Source organism: Anabrus simplex, chromosome 1 (genome assembly GCF_040414725.1).
Source record: "Anabrus simplex isolate iqAnaSimp1 chromosome 1, ASM4041472v1, whole genome shotgun sequence".
NCBI classification, from domain to species: domain Eukaryota; kingdom Metazoa; phylum Arthropoda; class Insecta; order Orthoptera; family Tettigoniidae; genus Anabrus; species Anabrus simplex.
The window spans coordinates 761,618,468-761,643,131 of NC_090265.1; positions in this window are offsets into that span (position 1 = coordinate 761,618,468).

Sequence of the window (24,664 nt, forward strand, 5' to 3'; positions counted from 1 at the left end):
CTAGCGCTATGGATGTCTTTTCTTTCTTGAGTCCATTTCACTCCTACTCCTGAACGCAGTGATTTAGTCGTTAGTGACTGGAGAGAGTCAGATGTCTTGACTAACTTTCTGAATTTATCTCGGTTTAAATGTCGATGTGATCAATGTTTAGGTATTGTAGGTCTTTCCGCACTAAATTCGTCCATTTGGCATTTGTTGCTTTCCGTCTAGATACAGTGTTGAAGATTCTTGAAGTGAGTCTCTGGCTGTCCATCCTAACTACGTGACCATAGAAGATTAGTCTTCTCTTCCTCATAGCTGTTATAATGCTCTCTATTTTACTGTACAGTTCCTTGTTGTGCTTGATTCTGTAGCCATCTCCTTCTTTAATAGGACCCATAATCCTTCTGAGGATCTTTCGCTCTTTCAGTTCTAGTTTTCTGAGTTGTCCTTTCCGGGTCATGTTTAGGCATTCCGAGGCGCACAGTACAGATGGTCTTACTACGGTGTAGTAGTGTCTAAGTTTAAGATTCACGGAGTGGGATTTATACTTGTATATGTTCTTACAAAGATGATAAGCTCTTTCTAATTTAGTGCATCTACTCTTCATTGCAAGATCCTCATTAACATTTTGGGGACCGGGCGAGTTGGCCGTGCGCGTAGAGGCGCGCGGCTGTGAGCTTGCATCCGGGAGATAGTAGGTTCGAATCCCACTATCGGCAGCCCTGAAAATGGTTTTCCGTGGTTTCCCATTTCACCCAGGCAAATGCTGGGGCTGTACCTTAATTAAGGCCACGGCCGCTTCCTTCCAACTCCTAGGCCTTTCCTATCCCATCGTCGCCATAAGACCTATCTGTGTCGGCGCGACGTAAAGCCCCTAGCAAAGAAAAAAAAACATTTTGGGGTTATCCACTCTCCAAGATATTTGAATGAGTTGGCCTTGTGTATTATTTTGCCCCCCAAAGAAATGAAGTTGGATGCTTCTCTGATGTTGGTCAGAAATTCTGTTTTATTGACAGCGATCTTTAGCCCTGCTTTAGCTGCTATGCGTTCTAGGGAGGATAGCTGGTACGTAGCTTCTTCCATACTTGAAGCTAAGAGTGTGAGGTCATCTGCGAAGGCTAAGCAAGTAACTGTTAACCTGTCATTTTGTAGCCGATTTTTAATCCAGAGTTGTCCGCTAGTGTGTTCGTCCATTCCCGAATGACCTTCTACAGCAGACAGTTAAACAGGATAGGGGACAAACCATCTCCCTGCCTAACACCTGTTTTGATCTCGAAGCTTTTTGATAATACCGCTCTGAATTTGACTTTGGACATGGTGTTCGCTAGAGTAGCCTTCACAAGATTCAAAGTCTTCTTATCCAGTCCCATTTCAGTCAACGTCTCAAAGAGGGACTGTCTGTCTACCGAGTCATAAGCCTTCTGGAAGTCAACGAAAATTGCTACATAGGGGGAGGTGCTAAGGTTTTTGTAGGTAAAGATAGTTTTGAGGTTCAGAATGTGCTCTGTGCATGATCTTGACTTCCTAAATCCAGCTTGGTACTCTCCTATGCAGGAATCTAATTGTGCCTCTACTCTTTTAAGCAATGCTTTGGAGAAGATTTTGTACGTCACTGATGGAGAGAGACCCGTCTATAGTTGTTAGGGTCTAACTTGTCTCCTTTCTTGTGCAGCGGGTGGATGATGGCTGAAGTCCAATCCCTTGGTAGTGTTTCTGTTGTCCAGATGTCAGTTATGATTCTATGGATACTGTCAATTGACTCTTCATCTGCATGTTTCAATAATTCTGCAATGATGCCATCTTCGCCTGCTACTCTGTTAGATTTCAGTTCAGAGATGATCTGTTTGATTTCTTCTTTGGTAGGAGGAAGGGAGTCAGGGTTAATATCTTAGGTTGAAATTGTAGTTTTTCCTGTGGTTCTTCTGCATTGAGGAGGCCATCAAAATATTTTGCAAGGGCTGTAGTACAATCTTCATTGTTCATTTTCAGTTCTCCGTCTGGTCCTCGAAGGTGGAGTGTAGGGGCTGAGTAAGCGTTTGTCTGAGATTTTAGAGTTTTGTACTGTGCCATATCATATATGCCCCAAATATCAATTATATAATATGTTGTAATATTTTTCAGTTCATATTCGAAGGGAGTCATGATGCGACCTAGAAGTTGCGTAATGCAGTATTCCGTCATCGGGTGACATCAGTAATAGCTTCTTATCTAAGCATAGCAACAGTGAAAATGTCGCGTACTCCGTATGAGTCACTCGGGGATTTACAAAACAAATTAAGTCAGTCCTACCAACTTCTAAATTTACAGTGCTGCACTACTCTTTATTTATCAGGCAATTTGTTATAAAGCTCGACTCCACGGTTTTTATATGAAATAGAAGCCAGTTAAACATTAAAAGAACTACCTGTAGACAGTTGCAATACTTAATTTGAATTAATAAAGTAATCAACATATTTTTATTGAATCAGCGCTTTGCAGAGTAGTGGGTGAGCAGTAACGTCATCGCGTCAGTGGAATCCCCTAAGACATGACGAATACCGGGAGCTTGGTGTATATAGTAGCCTCTGGACTTGGAAAGTCACTCTGCTTTTGAAGTGTGAACCGCGCGGGTCGGTGTTTTTGATATTAAGCCAGTGATATAGGAAAGTAACCTTTTTTTTAAGTGACCAGTGTGAACATATGAATAGTAAATTTGTGAAGCTGAAACGTTTTCCTTTCTAAAAATGTGCATCACATGAATGCAAGTGTTAGATTGCAGTTACGAGTGTGTATAGTATATTAACAGAGCAATTACCTTTGCTATATAAAACATCAGGTATCACGTATGTCAAAGTGCGGTGGTGACACGGGATTATATCAATAAAACGATAGTTACTGTCGAAATTTCCGTACCCGTGTATGCGTAATTTGCATACGATTTGTGCAAATACCGTGTCCGGTACGCGTTCGGTTTCGCGAAGAACTGGTACGAACCGTCGTCATCGTATCGGTACAATTAAATGGTGTGTGCGAAGCACTATTACATAATGATGAAGAGAGAAGAAAAGACTTGCAGAGTATTGGGTAACGCCATGCAGTTTGGTGCAATAATGGTGTAATTTGCTGGACGCTGTGGCCTGGAATCATGAAGAAACTGAGACGCTACCAGTTAAGTTCATTTTTAATTATAGGCATGCTTAGATAGAAGGAATTAGGCTAATTCGATCCCAGTGTAATGTAAATGTAAATGTCAGTCTTGTTGTGACTGAGCTATGTTGTATTTTTATAGATTAGTGTCATGTTTCAGGGAAATGCATGTTTGGAACCCTGAGTTTTATATTTTACTTTATCACCTTTTTATAAGATGGGAAAGAGGGAAATGATTAGGTGTAGATGAGGATATATATGTCTAAAGGTAACTGTGTATTCCATTTTGGTACAAGATGTAGACTCTTTTAGTATGAAGGCTACACAGCCTAAAGTTTGGTCTGGGAATAAAATTTAGCAAGGTATTTTTTTTTCTTGCATGTAGCACGTTTATAGGAATACATGGCAGTGATGACCAACGTATACGTGCACCGTCGAACTAATATCTTCTAGATCCGCAGAGAGAACTAGCTAATTGGTATTGAGTTATGTTTTTACGAGAAAAAGGCAAGATTAGCCTGTAACTGAGATTACTATATGTGAATATCGGAAAGATATAATGGTGTCAGCTGCATGGAAAAAGAGAGGTTTGATTTGCCTCAAGTGTTCATTATGATTGTGAGAATCGAACTCACGGACCCCAAAGTGTTAGGCCAGATGTGTTGAGTATCATATCTGCAAGCCGTGTTATATTGGAATATGTAGTTAAGGCCATAGGAATGTGTATGGGTCCCATTGTTTGAGTTCAAGGCCTTGTATTAATTAAATGAACAGAGAAGTGAATGGCAGCGTAATTTATGTTTTCAAACATATTAGAATTTCTCAGGCAAGATTTACCAAACCAATTAGTTAGAGTCTTTTCTGGCGAAGTAAGATGTTTTCATAGCTGGCGCATTAGAAGTGTTCAGTGATTTATATTACAGCGTGCTAGTGAAAGATCAACAGACGGATAGCTGAGTCTGGAGTTCGATGTTCTTTTTATATGAAGGAGTCTAGTATCTTATTGTTTATATTTCAGATATTGAATACACAGATGTCATTATTTTTTATTGCATGTCATTACAGGTTTCTCTGAGAGTGTTCTTTTTGTATTAATTTGTGTTACTTGGATTGTTGTTGATTATGTCATGGCCAGCGTTGAAAGATTTGTTCTTAAATATGAGTCCGAAACTCATTCTATTGGGAAGCAGGCTTCTAAGCCATCCAATTTATAACAGAACGGTCTGTTAAGTAAATTCAGTGTAGATGTAAGCTAAGGTCCCTGAAATATTGATTTGTTGATAAGTGATGTATATATATATAGTTTTATTATGGATCGGATTTAGCATAATTTTATTCTGTCGCGGTATGTCCTGTAATTATAATTTAAATGATATCCGTCAGGATGCGTTAAAATGAATTTAACTGCGTAAGTCGAAGCGAAGTGTGAATTTCTTCCCCAGGTCGTTGCGTTTATTTTGTAAATGTTTTCATTTTGAAACGGGACATTGCCCGTCCTTTGTAAATTGTTGTAAATTTCTGTTAATTATGTGCTCGGCACATATTAATTTTTTTTGGCATTTATTTGAGCCATATTTTAATTATTTTTTGTTTATCTCGAATTTCAATAATGTTTTATTAGTTAATAAATCCATCTTACCCCTTTATTTTGTATTTTATTTCGAATATGATACTGTTTCCCGTTCATATACCCATGGTATTATTTTATCCTGAGATTTTTAAATTTATTTTAGCCCGATCAATTTTTTTTAGAACCGAACACGCAGCTCTCCGATTGGCGCCGGTAGACTGTATTTCAGACGGGAACGGTACATATTTATCTTATGGCTTCCGTACGTGGGGCGGATCATATTTATCCTATGGCTTCCGTACGTGGGGCGGATCATATTTATCTTATGGCTTCCGTATGTGGGGCGGATTATCATGTTGATTGGGTAAGCTCCATGGCCAGGATAGCGCTTTGTTGTCGCCCATTATCATTGCTATGTCCGGATATTATTATTCAGGAACGGAGTAGTATATTATTTAAATTTATATTGTTAACCCTGAATGTGCGATTTAATTTTAATGTAGGCAGACGTTATACATTTTTGTTAAGGCTATTATATGGATATTGAAACCATGAATAGTGAAAAACGTCGCACCTATTTGGAGCCAACAGAATGATGCTCTTCGCACACATAGCAAGTTGTTATATATAGGCTTTATAGGATTTTGGAATTCGAAATTTTGGGAATGTCCATAATGGATACCTGAGCTTTTATATTTATAAATTTAGATAGGTAGAGATAATTTCGAATGGGCGAATGATAGATGATGAAGTCTGAGATTCTTATTCGATACCCAGACGGAGTCATGTGAACTGGCAACCTAACGTAGTAGACAGTTGAGTCTAAGGTCCTGTGTTCAATATTACTAGTTGGTATGAGAATACAAGAAGTCAAAATATATTTAGAAAAAATTAGTAATTACTGAATATATTAAATTACGTTGGGAAAATATCGGCATTTATATTTTTTATATGGTAGATATCGTGCATAGAATATGATAGCCGATGAGAAAGGCATGTCAAATATTGAATGATTCCATTGGAATTCGTGAACAATAAAATGATTTCACGTGAGGCAGATGCTGTTATATCCTTCAGATATAATTGATCGTAGACATAGCCTGAATAATTTGTTTGTATAGCAAATTTTAAATAGCCAGTGCGTTGGTAGTTTTGTTATTTAGATTCAGTCAGGGACACGAGATAGCCTCAATCTCGGATGGAAAGGATAACTATAGTGGCATTGTTATTGAAGGTTGAAGGTGTATGGACCATTGTAACGGGAAATATCATCCTTAAGCTGGAGATAATATGCAAATATAGTTAGGCATTGTTGTCTAATGCATAGTTTTGAGCCCATATTAGGAAAAGCCTATATTTATTTAAAATATTTCGGGCTATGGATTAAATTATTTTTTTTAATACTTGAATACTCGTGGATTTTATTTTGATTGCGCGTGATGAAAACATTATTGACATTCGGTAGGTAGTTTCTGCATGGCGTATTGTGAAGCCATCTTGTTTGTTTTCCTTGAGTAACGTAAATCGCAGAAACTGATGAAATTAATTTATAAAACCTGGGGAACACACTTAAAGTTTTCGGAAGTGATTCTAGGCCGCGTAGTCGTATTTGATTTGGTATTATGGCAGTAACCTTAGCTGACCTGTTGGCTAAGATGGACTTTGCGGAGAAAGAGGCGAAGGAGCGTGAGCAAGCAGCGGAAAGACGTGAACAGGAGCGTATGCAGCAGATTACGGAGAAAATAGACTTGGTGTCTGCGGAAGCGGAAAAACGTGAAAGGGAGCGTAATCAGGAAAACCTGGCTAATATCATGGAAACAATTGAGTTAGCAGTGGTTGAAGATGAGAAACGTGAACAGGAGCGTATGCGGCAGATTACGGAGAAAATAGACTTGGTGACTGCGGAAGCGATAAATCGCGAACTTAAAAACATTAATGAACTTTCTGGTAAAATAGTACAGGGGAATGTAAAACTGGAGGAAAAGATTGATACAGTTCAAAAGTGCTGTCAGGAAGGGATGATACGTTTAGAGAAGCGTATGGATGATATAGAGAATAGAAATGAGGAACAGGTAGATCGGATTAGAAAAACCGTTGAGGAGTTAACTGGCAAAATAACAGATGGAGCCGTAAAGACTGAAAAGCAATTGGAGGAAATGACAAATAGCTTAGAGGAGGCGCGAACTGAGATAGGCAAGAATCGAAGCGCGATCGACCACTTAAGCGAGGCTACAGAAGAAAGATTTTCTAATATTACGGAGGAAATTAGTGCCCAGATAGCCGAAGTACAACGGAAGAATGCGGATCAGTTGGAAGCGAAGTTAGGTGAAAAACAACGGGAAACTGAGTCGAAGATGAGGACGATGGAAAAGGAATTGAGAAAAGAGGTTGTAGATCAAATTGCAGGCAAGGGTGAAGAGATCAAGAAGATGATTTTGGTAGATAGAGAGAATGCTAGAGTTAATATACAAGAAGTAGGTGCAAATATTGAGGCGTGGGCTGAATCTTCGCAGAAGAATACGAATAAGTTGATATCTGTGGAAAAGGAAGTACAGTATTTGAAGGATAAAATAGAATTACTTGATCTAAGAACAAATAAGGAGATGGATAAACTGAAGTGTTCAATACAGAATGATAGTATTGAAAGAGAAGCGAGTCAAGCTAGTGAACCAGCTCTACTTAGCGATCTGTTGAATTTACCAAGACCGGAAGAAAAATCATCTACGCCAAGAGAGACGAATGGAGGCCAAATTTATAACATATTTCGTACATCTTCAGAAGATAAACCCCGTAAATTTAGTGGACTAGATGATAGAACACCAAGGGCATTTCTTCGAGAGATAGAAGATTATATGACAGATGCGAAGGTACCAGCTGATAGAAGATTACGTACAATTAGCAAATTCTTATCTGATTCGGCTTTAGAATGGATGATGGCATTCCAATATACATTCAGTACGTATGAGGAATTTAAGGTAGCATTCTTAAAGAAATTCTGGGATGTATCTATACAGCAGTCATTACGTATGGAGCTTTATTCAAAAAAATATCCTACCACTATTCCAACAAGGTTTGCGAATTATTTTATTTCCCAAATTATCAAATTCCGAGATTTGGACACACCACCTTCCGAATCCGAGATGATCATAGCGATATCTAGACAATTACCGTTGGAAGTGCAGAGAACTCTAATAGCAGCAAATGTTAGAACAGCGACTGAGGCGGAATTGACTTTACGTCAGTTGGATTTAACTTCTACACAAAATCAACCAAGGATCAGACATTCGGAGGCTTTACATACGATTGATTTAACGGAAGATAGAAGTCCACCACCTAAGATTAGGAAGGGAGGTAGAGTGCAAAGTTTAGGAACGCAGACGATATCACAGCAAGCTAGACCAGTTGAAAATGAGCAATCACGGAGAGGTGAATGGAATTTCAATAATTATCCAGATGATAGGAGAGGACAAGGATATACTCAAGATAGGAATGATAATAGAGGAAATAATTATTCATATGGAAGGAATGGACGAACATTTAGATATCGGCATAGAGGTTATGCAGGTCAGCGGCGACCTTACAATAGATGGGAGAATAGAAGGAATGTGGATTTTCGGAATGATTTCAGACAAAGACCTGATTATCAACAAAGGAATGCTGAGTCGCAGAGATACGTGACGGAGTTGAGAAGTAAACGACAGGACGAAGATCAATGGCAACAGGCCATACAGGGAAACATGCGTGGCCAAAACCATGGTGCAGAGAGCAATGCTTACCGCGAATTCCGGGAAGCAGAACAAAATAAAGGATTGAAACCACATGCAGCAGATTACGATATGAGGAATACTGGAGCCATTAGGAAAATGACTCATTTATAGCTATTGATGAAGTACAAGAAGATGATGACTTAGGAGATGACGAAGATGATGATGACATTGACGAAGAAGATGACCCAGTAGAAGAAGATGTGGATCAAGAAGACGAAGAAGAAGCTACAGAGAATGTAAACATGGCAAATATAGAAGACACAGACCCATTACCAGCAGAAATTTGTCATCAATGTGACGGAAATGAACGCAAGTTTCAAGCTCTTTTGGAAATATTTTTTGAAGCTCAGAAAGAGAAGGAGAGATTGCTAGCTGAACGTGAAATATTATCATCCGAGAGAATAACTGAAATGGAGCCATAGTAGTGAATCATAAAAAAAAATACGTTTTCACATATTTTTTTACGGGGTATGGGGAGAATGTGCCATATCATATATGCCCCAAATATCAATTATATAATATGTTGTAATATTTTTCAGTTCATATTCGAAGGGAGTCATGATGCGACCTAGAAGTTGCGTAATGCAGTATTCCGTCATCGGGTGACATCAGTAATAGCTTCTTATCTAAGCATAGCAACAGTGAAAATGTCGCGTACTCCGTATGAGTCACTCGGGGATTTACAAAACAAATTAAGTCAGTCCTACCAACTTCTAAATTTACAGTGCTGCACTACTCTTTATTTATCAGGCAATTTGTTATAAAGCTCGACTCCACGGTTTTTATATGAAATAGAAGCCAGTTAAACATTAAAAGAACTACCTGTAGACAGTTGCAATACTTAATTTGAATTAATAAAGTAATCAACATATTTTTATTGAATCAGCGCTTTGCAGAGTAGTGGGTGAGCAGTAACGTCATCGCGTCAGTGGAATCCCCTAAGACATGACGAATACCGGGAGCTTGGTGTATATAGTAGCCTCTGGACTTGGAAAGTCACTCTGCTTTTGAAGTGTGAACCGCGCGGGTCGGTGTTTTTGATATTAAGCCAGTGATATAGGAAAGTAACCTTTTTTTTAAGTGACCAGTGTGAACATATGAATAGTAAATTTGTGAAGCTGAAACGTTTTCCTTTCTAAAAATGTGCATCACATGAATGCAAGTGTTAGATTGCAGTTACGAGTGTGTATAGTATATTAACAGAGCAATTACCTTTGCTATATAAAACATCAGGTATCACGTATGTCAAAGTGCGGTGGTGACACGGGATTATATCAATAAAACGATAGTTACTGTCGAAATTTCCGTACCCGTGTATGCGTAATTTGCATACGATTTGTGCAAATACCGTGTCCGGTACGCGTTCGGTTTCGCGAAGAACTGGTACGAACCGTCGTCATCGTATCGGTACAATTAAATGGTGTGTGCGAAGCACTATTACATAATGATGAAGAGAGAAGAAAAGACTTGCAGAGTATTGGGTAACGCCATGCAGTTTGGTGCAATAATGGTGTAATTTGCTGGACGCTGTGGCCTGGAATCATGAAGAAACTGAGACGCTACCAGTTAAGTTCATTTTTAATTATAGGCATGCTTAGATAGAAGGAATTAGGCTAATTCGATCCCAGTGTAATGTAAATGTAAATGTCAGTCTTGTTGTGACTGAGCTATGTTGTATTTTTATAGATTAGTGTCATGTTTCAGGGAAATGCATGTTTGGAACCCTGAGTTTTATATTTTACTTTATCACCTTTTTATAAGATGGGAAAGAGGGAAATGATTAGGTGTAGATGAGGATATATATGTCTAAAGGTAACTGTGTATTCCATTTTGGTACAAGATGTAGACTCTTTTAGTATGAAGGCTACACAGCCTAAAGTTTGGTCTGGGAATAAAATTTAGCAAGGTATTTTTTTTTCTTGCATGTAGCACGTTTATAGGAATACATGGCAGTGATGACCAACGTATACGTGCACCGTCGAACTAATATCTTCTAGATCCGCAGAGAGAACTAGCTAATTGGTATTGAGTTATGTTTTTACGAGAAAAAGGCAAGATTAGCCTGTAACTGAGATTACTATATGTGAATATCGGAAAGATATAATGGTGTCAGCTGCATGGAAAAAGAGAGGTTTGATTTGCCTCAAGTGTTCATTATGATTGTGAGAATCGAACTCACGGACCCCAAAGTGTTAGGCCAGATGTGTTGAGTATCATATCTGCAAGCCGTGTTATATTGGAATATGTAGTTAAGGCCATAGGAATGTGTATGGGTCCCATTGTTTGAGTTCAAGGCCTTGTATTAATTAAATGAACAGAGAAGTGAATGGCAGCGTAATTTATGTTTTCAAACATATTAGAATTTCTCAGGCAAGATTTACCAAACCAATTAGTTAGAGTCTTTTCTGGCGAAGTAAGATGTTTTCATAGCTGGCGCATTAGAAGTGTTCAGTGATTTATATTACAGCGTGCTAGTGAAAGATCAACAGACGGATAGCTGAGTCTGGAGTTCGATGTTCTTTTTATATGAAGGAGTCTAGTATCTTATTGTTTATATTTCAGATATTGAATACACAGATGTCATTATTTTTTATTGCATGTCATTACAGGTTTCTCTGAGAGTGTTCTTTTTGTATTAATTTGTGTTACTTGGATTGTTGTTGATTATGTCATGGCCAGCGTTGAAAGATTTGTTCTTAAATATGAGTCCGAAACTCATTCTATTGGGAAGCAGGCTTCTAAGCCATCCAATTTATAACAGAACGGTCTGTTAAGTAAATTCAGTGTAGATGTAAGCTAAGGTCCCTGAAATATTGATTTGTTGATAAGTGATGTATATATATATAGTTTTATTATGGATCGGATTTAGCATAATTTTATTCTGTCGCGGTATGTCCTGTAATTATAATTTAAATGATATCCGTCAGGATGCGTTAAAATGAATTTAACTGCGTAAGTCGAAGCGAAGTGTGAATTTCTTCCCCAGGTCGTTGCGTTTATTTTGTAAATGTTTTCATTTTGAAACGGGACATTGCCCGTCCTTTGTAAATTGTTGTAAATTTCTGTTAATTATGTGCTCGGCACATATTAATTTTTTTTGGCATTTATTTGAGCCATATTTTAATTATTTTTTGTTTATCTCGAATTTCAATAATGTTTTATTAGTTAATAAATCCATCTTACCCCTTTATTTTGTATTTTATTTCGAATATGATACTGTTTCCCGTTCATATACCCATGGTATTATTTTATCCTGAGATTTTTAAATTTATTTTAGCCCGATCAATTTTTTTTAGAACCGAACACGCAGCTCTCCGATTGGCGCCGGTAGACTGTATTTCAGACGGGAACGGTACAGTACAACTTACTGGTGTTGTTCCTTTGAAAGTCTTTCTCTGCCTGATCTATGATGTCGTTGTTATATTGCCTCTTAGCATTTATAATGGTCTTGGCTGTGTTCTTCCTGACTGTTAGGAAGGCTGTATGATTTTGCGTGTTTTTGTTGCAGTTCCATTTCACCCATGCTTGTCTTCTCTCCTCTAGTGCCTTATCACATGTTGGTGTTTACTCCTTCTGGTTGCAAGGATGGTTTCTGTTGATGCATCTATCAGTGCCTTCTGTAGGTTAGGCCAATCTGTTTTATTCTGATTATTGCTTAGTACCTTAGTAAAGTTGTTGTTCTCTTTCAGCTGGGCTGGATTAAATTTTGGGATTTTGGACCTGGTGTAATTGTTACCTCTGTACTTCGTGAGTGGAATGAAATTTGCTTTGATTTTCGTCCGAAGTGAGGACATATTGTATTATGTGACAGTGTTTCCGTTTCGTTTTTCTGCAGTGCCACAAGGTAATGCGTGTGCTTCTAATTTCTGTTTGTTTTTCTCAGTGCATTTATTCGTGCCGATTGACATTCTACCTGCGGCACGTTCTTCATTTACGTTATGTGGACTTGCTTAAGCTAGCAATTGGTGTTCTTGAACGTTATTCAACCGACTTTTCTTCCATATTCTTTATATTCAGTGTTGTCTTTCCTTTCTTTCTGCAATTTCGTCTGTTATTTGTAACCATTGTCAGTGCACGTTATATTCATTTCCTACTCGGTATGTTGTGAACTTGACTAGTGCAGTGCTTATGATGTCAGTACATTGACGCCCAGCGGACTATATGAACTCTTGCTCCAATACGCTACGATGGAAACATGTTCTCTTCGTTGCATATTCATCATTTTGTTATCCTATTCTGTACCTATCTGAATAACTGTGTATCCTTATTCGTTATCCTCCTACTTTTCCCTTACGTATGTCTATACATACCACTAAACATTCGATTTTCTTTTACATATATATATTGTACACGGCCTAAGAGCTACTTTGTATAGCTGACGGCCCGCCTACCCATAGGGTAGGAATGAAAAAACCTTCTAATAAATAAATAACTTCTTATTTATGGAATAAAACAACAGGAGGTAAAGTTCAGAAATAATCTAAATTAACTACATTTTGCGGTAAACATTAAATTATTGCTATCTTTCATGCAATATGAATTACACTGCTGTCTGTGGAAATATAATGAAATTGATGTCTCATAACAGGCGCAATAAGCAAATATATTGTAATTTATCGATACATGAACGCTTCTAAGATGTTATGCAACGTATTTATTTGATGAACCTATTCAGAGAGCGACTTTGAAATCCAAAGAAAATCAATTCGTGCTTCCACTGTAAGTAGTTGAATCGGACATGCGAGGTTTTCAGTCATTTTAATCCTCACTTTGTATTAGAATTTCTGCAACGGGTGAATTGTGTCATCTGAATAAATAAAGAAATAACGCAATAATGTAGAAGATATACAGCTACTCTGAAACTGAAAGGTCAAGAAATCCAACAAGCCGACAAATTTAAGTACCTTGGTTGTTGGATTTCAGATGATTTAAACCCAGATCTCAAAATTAAGACACGTATAGAAATAGCGAAATTAGCGTTCAAGAAAATGAAGGTTTTACTCTGTGATGACGCGTTAATTTTAAAACGAAGACAAGCCTTTGTTATTATGTTATGTTTGATCAATTTTGCTTATGGATCTAAAGTTTCGACTTTGGAAACGATCACCATAAAGAGGCTGGTTTGGAGAGAACAGTCTCTAATAATCAGATACTGCGGACGGAGTTGCTGACCCCCATCAAATTGCAGAAAAATTGCGTAGCTGGGGCATGTGTTACATTGAGGAAGATGCGCAGTATTGCGCCATATTTTAAAAGGCAAAATAGATGGAAAGCGAGCAGTAGGCAGAAAAAGAACGTCATGTCTCAAGAACATTCAAGACTGGACTGGAATAAGAAGTCTACCATTTTGCTGAAGTTAGAAAATATTGATGACCAATGTCAGGAAACTCTGTAAGGCATATAGAAGAAGAAAAACATATATCTATGATGGTAATGATAATTTACCGTTATCTGAATTGTTCGTAAAATAGTCTGTGATATTCTGAATACATTTTTCTATGGATGATATGCAAGAACAGACGATTGCCTAGTTACAAGGGAGCCACGTATGGTAACTGAGATGAAGAATGGGGGCTGCAGTAACCAAGAAGAACTTGTCCGACGGAGGTAGGGGATGGGGAAATGAGATCTGTGACACAATTTATGAACATAAAACTTACTTTGTAAACTGTGCATTAGGAAAGCAGGTGAAGATCGTCACACAAATGAAGACGCATGCCGTACAGTAGTTGTACGAACTAAAACACTGTATTTCATGTTGTACTTCAATTCTTCATTTTAATGCCAGGCTTAAAATTACATAAATTTAAAAGCCACACAGTGAACTTAATTTTTCGATAGCGTCAATCGTTTACCATTATTTTTCTAATTTTGCCCTGGACCTCAGCCCGAAAAACAAGAAGCTGACTTTTTAAAAAATCGTTAGAGTTACGAAGTTTCTTGTAGAAAATTTAATTTCGAGGCCATTCGTTGCTCATAATTTTTCGATGGGGCCAACCGTTTATCCGTCATTTCAGTTGATGCACGGCAGAAATCAACCAAATTTGGGATATACCCCACATTTTCGATACGATGAAAAATCAAAATCAAATGCACCCCTTGTCTGACTCGGGATTGCATTCTACATCCTTACCAAGTTTCATCTCAATCTATCCGGCAGTTTTCGGGTATATCCAGGGCAAACAAACAAGCAGACAGATACCATCCCAATTTTAGTAATATATATAAACGAAGCAAATTGGTCTCTACAGAGAGATATGCAGTTCTGCAAAAGAAAATGTTAATTCATTCGGGGTCGATTCCTGGTCAGATCAAGGATCGTTTGCTAGATCTGAGGTCTGATACGATGTCCGCTCAGTCTACGTGATTACATTGGAGGACCTATTTGACAGTGAAATAGCGGACCCGGTCGAGAATAACGACCGAGATATCGTAATCTGTAGGCATCGAGCGAGTCGGATACACGATTTGGGTCACGTAGCTGTGAGCTTGCATCCGGGAGATACTGCCAGTAGGGGCAAATAATAATTTAAGACAAAGAGGAATTAGGGATTGAAATAATACACTGACTGACAGTGACAATGCAACACCAAGGAGGAGTGGTTCGAAAGGGATGAAAGTTGGGAAAAAAACAGAGACGGCACGGATGAATAATTGATGTTTATTTCAAACCGATATGCAGGTTACACAATGCGCACGGCATCGACTCAGTAGGATGTAGGACCACCGCGAGCGGCGATGCACGCAGAAACACGTCGAGGTACAGAGTCAATAAGAGTGCGGATGGTGTCCTGAGGGATGGTTCTCCATTCTCTGTCAACCATTTGCCACAGTTGGTCGTCCGTACGAGGCTGGGGCAGAGTTTGCAAACGGCGTCCAATGAGATCCCACACGTGTTCGATTGGTGAGAGATCCGGAGAGTACACTGGCCACGGAAGCATCTGTACACCTCGTAGAGCCTGTTGGGAGATGCGAGCAGTATGTGGGCGGGCATTATCCTGCTGAAACAGAGCATTGGGCAGCCCCTGAAGGTACGGGAGTGCCACCGGCCGCAGCACATGCTGCACGTAGCGGTGGGCATTTAACGTGCCTTGAATACGCACTAGAGGTGACGTGGAATCATACGCAATAGCGCCCCAAACCATGATGCCGCGTTGTCTAGCGGTAGGGCGCTCCACAGTTACTGCCGGATTTGACCTTTCTCCACGCCGACGCCACACTCGTCTGCGGTGACTATCACTGACAGAACAGAAGCGTGACTCATCGGAGAACACGACGTCCCGCCATTCCCTCATCCAAGTCGCTCTAGCCCGGCACCATGCCAGGCGTGCACGTCTATGCTGTGGAGTCAATGGTAGTCTTCTGAGCGGACGCCGGGAGTGCAGGCCTCCTTCAACCAATCGACGGGAAATTGTTCTGGTCGATATTGGAACAATTGGAAGAATGGCGGTTGACGTGGCGTGCGGGGCTGCCACCGCTTGGCGGCGGATGCGCCGATCCTCGCGTGCTGACGTCATTCGGGCTGCGCCTGGACCCCTCGCACGTGCCACATGTCCCTGCGCCAACCATCTTCGCCACAGGCACTGCACCGTGGACACATGCCTATGGGTATCGGCTGCGATTTGACGAAGCGACCAACCTGCCCTTCTCAGCCCGATCACCATACCCCTCGTAAAGTCGTCTGTCCGCTGGAAATGCCTCCGTTGACGGCGGCCTGGCATTCTTAGCTATACACGTGTCCTGTGGCACACGACAACACGTTCTACAATGACTGTCGGCTGAGAAATCACGGTACGAAGTGGGCCATTCGCCAACGCCGTGTCCCATTTATCGTTCGCTACGTGCGCAGCACAGCGGCGCATTTCACATCATGAGCATACCTCAGTGACGTCAGTCTACCCTGCAATTGGCATAAAGTTCTGACCACTCCTTCTTGGTGTTGCATTTGCTCTGTCAGTCAGTGTATATCAAGGGAATTGTTCGATAAATTTCCAAGGTTTCTAAAATCATAAACGGACTCTATAATGAAATTTCTAACTTCTATTATTTTTCAATGAATTTTTTCAATTTTTTCTGAGATACTTCTCCTCTGATATAGTAATGTTGCCATTTTCAATATTGTACTTATAAAAAGTTTTAAGTAGGAATTTTTCTTACGTTCATTGCATTAGCATCGTTAAAAAGTCCCTGGCATCATAATTTGTTTCCATTTGGCACCAAGTTTTGCAAAACTGTCGGATAGTTACGCTAGTATCGATGTCAAGGATTGTTGATTGACAAATATATTGGGAAGCATATATTTTTAATATCTAATGTTTATTTTGTAAATATTTGTTCACACAACATTTCGTAGGTCAAAAGTAATTTTGAATCACCTTATACCGTAAAATGGACATTATCATTTATGAACCAACTATCTAACTACTACTGTGTAAAGTTCCACCTATGTTAGACCGAAATTGCATGATAACTGACTCTTTTTATGAAAGAAAACATGAAGATTTTGCTAAGCTGTAAAATGCAAAATAAAAAAATCTCTGCATCTTCACTCAATTTAGAATTGCCCTGCACAATAAGTGTGCCTTACAGACTCCTTTTTTTTCTCTCCTCCAGTCATATTTTCATCTCGTTCTTCTTTTTCCTGAGATATTTGCTTTCACCTGAGCTCCTTTACCTGCTTTGTTGGGGCGACTCCAGTAGAGCATGGGACAATTTAATGGCAGTGCAGCACGATTTGAAGGAGGCTCTGTGAACTTTAAAAATGGCGGTATTTAAAAAATGGAAGCATTTTTTGATAGAGCACACATCAGGGTAATTTTTAGTGTTCTAAACCCAATTTAGATATTTTTCTTGAAGTTCATGGAATTTCACTAGGCGACAGTCCTAAATTCAGATCAGTGGCGATTGATTGATTGATTGATTTTTTGATTGATTGATTGATTGATTTATTTATTGATTGATTGATTGATTGATTGGTTGGTTGATTGATTGATTGATTGATTGATTGATTGATTGATTGATTGATTGAATGATTGATTGATTGATTGATTGATTGAATTGACATTTTTCAGGTCTTTTGTATGTTCTTATAATCAAGTTTTCTTTTTCTGTATTTATGTTGTAAGACCAGATTTCTTGCAAATATACTTTTAACATCTGTTTGGTAAAAGAAACATGTTCTTTTGATGAACATTTCAACTATCCATGAATATGGATTGAGAGTTATGCAGTTATTTTTAAAGCTGCACAGGGAAGGCTGAATGCATATAACTATTAAAATGCAGGCAAACATCTATGACAAAAACAAACGCTATGTTCTACAGCGTTCACATTTGAGAGCTGGCTATTAACAATGCATGTCTGCGAATATAAGCTGCACTACGTAGTGAGCCGCGCCAGACTAGATGTGCTGAATAATTGAAATGGTTTCGTTATTGTCAACAACATAACAGTTCCCTTATACTCCAACAAATACGTTAAGTATGATGTGTTTACTTCTACGAAACAAACCTAAAACTTTGTGCCTGTATTGAGTGGAAACTAATTTACGTGATCTGAAATCTCTAGTGGATCCTAAAAGTAGCCCAAGACTTGAAGTGTTAAGGAATCCTCCCAGCGATGAGCCTTGTTCTTCAAGCGACTGCTCCACAGCCTCCACATTTATGGGGTGAAACGCAGCCGGATAAACGAATCCTCACGGCAGTTATTCTTGGCTTTCTACGCCGCGGCTGTAAGCTCATCCTCAGATAGAAATTCTCGTTGATATGTATTCCAATGTTCTTGTAGACAGTTACGTGAATATTCCCAAAAATGATCTGGCTCCACAACCGTACGTAAAATATTGCACAAATTACAGTGTATGAGTACAAATGTTTCAAAATATTAAGTAAAGATGAATTCTGAGGTGAATAAAATTCAGGTTTTCACATGGAACACAGTGGACTGTTGACCAGAACACGCTGTTAAATACAGCGTATAATTTATAATACGATTACATTTCATGAAATTGAAATATAACAAATTGAAAACGAATGCATGACGAATGAATTTGAGCACAAGGGGAAGAATGATTTATTGTGGAACCATCAACTTCGTGAAAACACAGTTTGCCACTGTGCATTGAGTGACATAATGCAATATAAAATACAGGCATGCATCATTGTAAATTGATAGTCTGTGTAAATACGGTGTGTAGTGTTGGGTATTACTAACTCTAGAAGTGGGATTTTACAATTTCCAATGAACTACGGATTACATAACAGTTCCTTTATCCTCCAATAAATACATACGTTAAGTATGATGTGTTTACTTCTGTAAATTGATAGTCTGTGTAAATACGGTGTGTAGTGTTGGGTATTACTAACTCTAGAAGTGGGATTTTACAATTCCCAATGAACTACGGATTACATAACAGTTCCTTTATCCTCCAATAAATACATACGTTAAGTATGATGTGTTTACTTCTGTAAATTGGTAGTCTGTGTAAATACTGCGTGTAGTGTTGGGTATTACTAACTCTAGAAGTGGGATTTTACAATTCCCAATGAACTACGAATTACATAATAGTTCCTTTATCCTCCAACAACTACTTACGTTAAGTATAATGTGTTTACTTCTCCAAAACAAACCTAAAGCTTTTTGCTTGTATTAAGTGGAAACTAATATACGTGGCCTAAAAGTAGCCCAAGACTTGTATTGTATTATTTTTGCAAGCCAAACTTCTTCCAGAACTTCTTGAAAATTTTAGAGGTGAATAATTGTTTAAATTGTGCCTCCATAAACTTTTCAAGCGAGGGAAAATATTATTCGAAAAACAATATATTTAAAAGGGAACGCTATTGACGAAAATCGAGAATGATTTTAAATTTTCACATGTAGGACTGTCCTAGCGTTCGGACTGCCGTAGAAGATCGATACGCTTTCTTTGAAAGTTGTAAGTTTTCAAAGAAATTTCCTTTACATCACACAGACACAGATAGGTCTTGTGGTTACAGTAGAACAAGAAAGGGGGGAAAGGGCTGGGTGTGCGAAGGAATCGGCCATGGCTTTAATTAAGGTACAGCCCCAGAATTGGCGTGGCGTGAAAATGGGAAACCACGGCAAACAATTCTCTGGGCTCCCGACATGATCAAATTAAGGGAAATTATCGCTCTCTCTAGAGAAATGAAATATAAAGCAAGTATGGTGTTCTTTACGTACCTGACATGGAATTAAAATAAAATGTACGAAATAGAATGAGAGTAATACGCGCCTGGATGATGAAGGCGTATTATAGAGAATCTTCACTGGAATCTTACATTATGTGGAGAGGGATTAAATATATTTCTGTTGTAAAGCAATCGTTTTAACGCCAGGAATATTAATTTCGTAACAATTATCTTACAAAATGATAATCTTTCATGGCACAATTCATTCCGGGATCTTTAGATAGTGAGACTCTTGATTTACCACGAGCAAATAAATGTCTCTCATTACTAGAATTGCTGATGGCAAGTGTGTTGACTCTTTCACGAGTGACCTGATGACTCCCCCTGATCAGTTTCAGTAAGTATTCATTGAAAACAACTCAAATAAAAAGCAATGAAAGTATTATTTAATCAACTACCTGAAAAGAAATTAAAATGGGAGATACAAAATAGTGTAAAATATCAAATTAATAATATCGACGGCTAAGAAGCAATACTGCATATCTGACGATGCCCTTCCTTAAAACTGGTTCCGCCTCCCAGCCACATGTTGATATGTAGTCCATCAGTACAGTGTTTCGTTGTGTTCATTTTCCTGTACTCTCTTGTAAAGGAAAATGAACTTTAAATACACTATACTGTAGGAGTGCATGCAAACATACAATCCTATAATAGAGTACTATAAGACTCATTTTCATTTCCACACATGCATAGAAAACTTAACACAATGAAAATTGTTCAGACGGATTGTATATCCACATGTGACTGGGAGGCGTGACCAGTCTTAAGGAACATAATGGACTGGAAGTGCAGTTTGACGTTCGAGGTTTGTAGAAATGATTAGTGGATGGAAGATATTAATCATAATATAATATAATATAATATAATATAATATAATATAATATAATATAATATAATATAATATAATATAATATAATATAATAGAATGTGTGGCCTCTGGAGAACCCTGGTGCAGGTCTTTCGTGTTGACGCCGTATGGGCGACGTGCGTGACTGTGAGGATGGAGCCTTACATAAAATGAGATCTTATGCTGGAGACGGCAGAAACACCTAGTCCCGAGCCATAGAAAAAAAAACAGTAATGAAAGTTAAAATCCCCGTCTCAGCTGGGAATCGTACCTAGGACACCTGGACACCATGGAGCCGGACGGATGGAAGATAAGGATGTGTTATATGCAATCTATACTGCAATCAGCTTCTTCTTTTTGTTACAAAATGTAGATTAAGCACGTTCGTGAGGTGCCAAAGCGAAACAAGCAAGGTTTTATTTTTAGAGAACTGTTGATTACGCGATCATAGCAACGGGATCTCCAGATTTCGTGGAACTCGACCAGCAAGGACGTGACTTTCATTTCAGAAAACCTATATGCATTGAGTGGGACTTGAATGACGGGCATCCTGGTAGGAAGCCAGTCACAAAGTAATTCGAAATACTTGTTAAGAGAAAAGCCGACATTAAACGTATCCGTAATGTAGACACGTGGGTTCGTGTTAATTTTCTGATTGGTATCTGTCTGCATGCCGGTCCTGTGGTGTAGGGGTAGCGTATCTGCATATTACGCGGAGGCCCTGGGTTCGATTCCGGCCAGGTCGGGAATTTTCATCCGGATCTAAGGGTTAGTTCGAGGTCTTATTCGGCCTACGTGATTACAAGTGAGAGCTATCTGACGGTAAGATAGAGGTCCCGGTCTAGAGAGCCAAACATAACGGCCGAGAGGATTCGTCGCGCTCACCACATGGTATTTAATAACCTCCAGGCCTTGGGGCTGAGCAGCGGTCGTTTCGTAGGCCATAGCCCTTCGGGGCTTCCCCCTGCGGGTGGGGGTGTTAGAATAACACCTGTCGTTAGATGCGACCCAGGGGTTCGTAACTTGGGAGCATGGTTTGGGGAGCATAGGGCCCTCAGCTGAGTTCTGATATTGCTTCCATTTACTTGTGCCAGGCTCCTCACTTTCATCTATCCTATCCAGCCTCCCACGGTCAACCTTTTGTTCTTTTCCGACCCCGACGGAATTAGAGCATTCGAGGCCTAGGGAGTCTTTCTTTTACACGCCATTCTTGGCCCTTGTCTTTCTTTGTCCGATACCCTCATATTCGAAGTGTCGGATCCCTTTCAATTTTTATCTCTGATTAGTGTTATATAGAGGATGGTTGCCTAGTTGTAATTTCTCTTAAACCAATAATCACCACCACCACCACCACCTTCGACGTTGTTGTGCCATGAGGTTTGGTTTTTATCTGTCTACATACACTTTGAGTTTAGAATGAGCTCTTGGTTCAAGGTACTTACAAGGCTGAAGTCTTTCACCTTTGTTCATAGTCTACATGGATCACCTTCTGAAAGGTATAAACTGTCAGGAAGGGATTCGGTTAGGCGGAAATGTAGTAAACAGTTGGCCAATGGTGCCGCCTTAGCCTTAAGGGCAGATTGTGCTGGAATCCTGCAGTTTTAGAACTTGAAATAGGAGTGTATGGTTGAACATTAGCCTTTACGAGACTGGAGAGATACCAGTGGGGAAGAAACCCAAGGTAACTAAATGCCAGGTTGCAAACAGACAGGGTAGATCATTTCAAATATTTAGGATGTGTATTCTCCCAGGATAGTAGTACAGTGAGACTGAATCAAGATGCACCGAACCTTACCCAGTGATCTCACAGTTGCCATCAATAGTGATCTGTAAGAAGGAAGTCAGCCCTTGTTTTCAGACCAGCTTTGCTTTATGGGAGTGAAAGCTGGGTGGACTTATGATATCCCACTCATACGTTGTTATTATTTTTTTTTTTTTTTACTATTTGCTTTATGTCGGCACAGACAGGTCTTATAGTGACGATGGGATAGGAAGGGGCTAGGAGTGGGAAGTAAGCATCTGTGGCCTTAATTAAGGTACAACTCGCCTCATTTGCCTGGAGTGAAAATAGGAAACCGCGGAAAACCATCTTCAGCGCTGCCGACAGCGGGGTTCGAACTCTCTGTCTTCCGAATGCAAGTTCACAGCTGCGCGACCGTAACCGCAGGCCAACTCGTTCTGTCTATTCATTATTCATAAGTTAGAAGTATCATAGATGAAATGGAATGGCGTATGGCTTTTAGTGCCAAGAGTGTCCGAGGACATATTCGGCTCTCCAGGTGCAGGTCTTTTGATTTTACTCCCGTAGACGAGATGAAAGTAGGGAGGATGGTCGCTGATACAAATAGACGAGAACAATGGCAGGAGGTTACTCGGAGTGATGAGATTAGAGGTAGACCAAGAGGACGATGGTTAGACTCACTTTCTAACGATTTAAAGATAAGAGTGTGGAATTATGCGAGGCCGCAGATTTAGTTAAAATTGAGGATTGTGGAGGCGTTTGGTAAATATACAGAGGCTTGCAGACTTAACGCTAAAAGGCATAATAGTCTAGAAGGAATATGCAGTTATTTATTTGTTTTTATTTTTTCATTGGTTAATAAGAAGGCCGTTTAGTAGTACGCAAAGTAATTAGAGGCATTCTTTTTTATTTTGTGCCTGAATATTTCTCATTTCTTTGCAGTAAGCACAAGGTTGTGCCGTTTTTATCCTTGTATTTGTCCTTCAAATCTTGAGCATTTTAATCTAGCATGTGCAAATAAATGTTTGTCCTTCCTGGAATTAATGATCGCATGGGACACTGTTGATTCTTGTTCGGAAACACTATTTTTTATGCTGTGGACAATTTATGGAATAACGGCAGGCGGGCAGAGATGTCCTGAAGCCTTAATTGATCAATTTCCATTACAATGGATGCTTTCGATAAACCACGCCACATTTGAAAATCCAGTAACGACTTACTATTTTTAATTCTATTTCACGACAGAATGACTATTACCATTAAGTGATTGATGCCTTAATTCATCAGCCTACCAAGTTTCGCTCCAGTTTGGTCTGGTCCAAACCGAACAGTTAATTAATTAATTTATGTATTATTCACGAAAGTCTCCAACGAGCACAGCTCACTTTAGAGGGCAGTATACATAGGACATACGCATACTATTCAAGAGATAAAATTTGAACCTGCCTGCTGTCATTTCTTGATGGATACAGCACTTTTGCATCCATCTCTTGGCACAGGCCAGAGTAAAGTGTGGCTTCCACCGAAGTCCCAGTCAACATCCATGGCTGTGACAATATGGAAGCTGCTGGGGTATGGGTGGTGCTGAGTAATGACATTCAGAGCACAACTAGTGCATCTGAGTGTTATGAAAGGTGCTGCTCACAGGGTCAGTCGTGCTGCAATAGTACTTTCTGACCCATTGAGGAAAGCAATGGCAAACTACCTCACTCCTCATCTTGCCTAGTACGCCTCATTTTGGTGCTGCCATTGGTTTTTGGGGTTTCCTTATAACCGCATAACCTTTGATGGTGCTATTTGAGGATCCAACCAGCCTCTGGGCTGTTGACCTGACCGACCGACCGAAAATGACCGAAAATTTGAACGTATTCAGTATGTGCTATGCATAAGTAAACTACAATGAAATTTAAAACTGAAACTACTACAGTAATGAAAATAATAATAATAATAATAATAATAATAATAATAATAATAATAATAATAATAATAATAATAATAATGTAAACAAACGCTAAAATAAAATTGAAAGAAACTAAATTTTAGCGTAACTAGTAACAGAAATGTTTACATGTTTTTACTTAGTAATTTACATAAATACGTATTTGTATACATAAATATTTCTCTAGACCAGGTGGGACTCAAGTTAAAGTGTAAATGTATTAATAGCTGAAATTTATTATTTCATGAGGTAGTTCGTTGTATTTCTTCAGACTCTTTGTTCCATAAGTCACTGTACCTGATTGCCAGGTATAAATGTTCAGTTGTTTTAGTGTGTCATGTTGGTGTATAACTGTATTATATTGTATGATAAGGTTGTTATGAATTTTAATAAATATAAACAGCGGTATTGAAGTGTTAATTCTTGTTCGGAAACACTATTTTTGATGCTGTGGACAACGTATGGAATAACGGCAGGCGGGCAGA